Source organism: Polypterus senegalus, chromosome 4 (assembly GCF_016835505.1).
Source record: "Polypterus senegalus isolate Bchr_013 chromosome 4, ASM1683550v1, whole genome shotgun sequence".
In the NCBI taxonomy this organism is placed as follows: domain Eukaryota; kingdom Metazoa; phylum Chordata; class Cladistia; order Polypteriformes; family Polypteridae; genus Polypterus; species Polypterus senegalus.
This window is the reverse complement of record NC_053157.1, coordinates 123,625,107-123,625,969: the sequence shown is the minus strand read 5'-3', so window position 1 is coordinate 123,625,969 and position 863 is coordinate 123,625,107. Positions and strand designations below refer to the sequence as shown.

At 41.5% G+C, this 863-nt stretch overlaps 1 non-coding gene across 1 annotated transcript; it reads left to right on the top strand.

Annotated features, from left to right (window-relative positions):
• Window positions 1-491: 491 nt before the first annotated feature.
• On the top strand, window positions 492-563 carry trnaa-ugc. The gene has a single exon. It is a non-coding gene; the product is annotated as a tRNA-Ala (tRNA).
• Window positions 564-863: the final 300 nt, after the last annotated feature.

The window sequence follows — 863 nt, the reverse complement described above, 5'->3', positions numbered from 1 at the left end:
TAAATTGGAAGGCTAACTAGATCACAGCCGAAGTTTTGCAGTAGCTCGCGTGTTTGATCGTGCCTACGGGATGACCAGTGTGTTAGAAGTGAAGGGACCTAAGACTGGCCGTCCTGTATGTCAATCAAGTGGCAAATGCCATAGGGAGCATATATGATAGACTAACATTTAAAAAAAATTTTTTTGTACGCAACGCGATCTACCTGCACTCGTTTTCCTATCTACCGGTCGATCGCGATCGACGCATTGGGCACCCCTGGTTTATTGCAATAAATCTAATTATTGTTTGCCTATCCTTCGACTCCTTTTGCCTTCATTTAAAGTGAGAATTTTCAGCGTATTTTTCGCTTCCACACAAGTTACAGGTGATTTAAAATCCTGGACAGACAAACGGACAGCTACAGTAGCGTATTATATAAGAATAAACAATATTTAAAAAACACATCCGAATACATGGATGAAACAAATCAGAATACCACGTTCCCCATCCAGGGGGTGTAGCTCAGTGGTAGAGCGCATGCTTTGCATGTATGAGGCCCCGGGTTCAATCCCCGGCACCTCCACTTTTTTTTTTTTTTCCTCGATTTCGAAATTCTCTATAGGAAAAAAAAAAAAACTCCCAACCAGATATACCGTGGTACTCGCAAGATTTTACACGGCGTCAGGGAAAAACGTTTCGTACACGAGGCTGCACTTGGCTACTTATTCGCTCCCAGGCAGATACTTATTCACATACCTTGTGCAAAGCAGTTACTTATTCCACGTTAACAGAAAGACAGATGCCTTTAATAAATAACAGATGAGTTTTACTCGGCCCAACGTGGTTAATGAATGAGGTTTACTATAATGTCTATATTGCACTA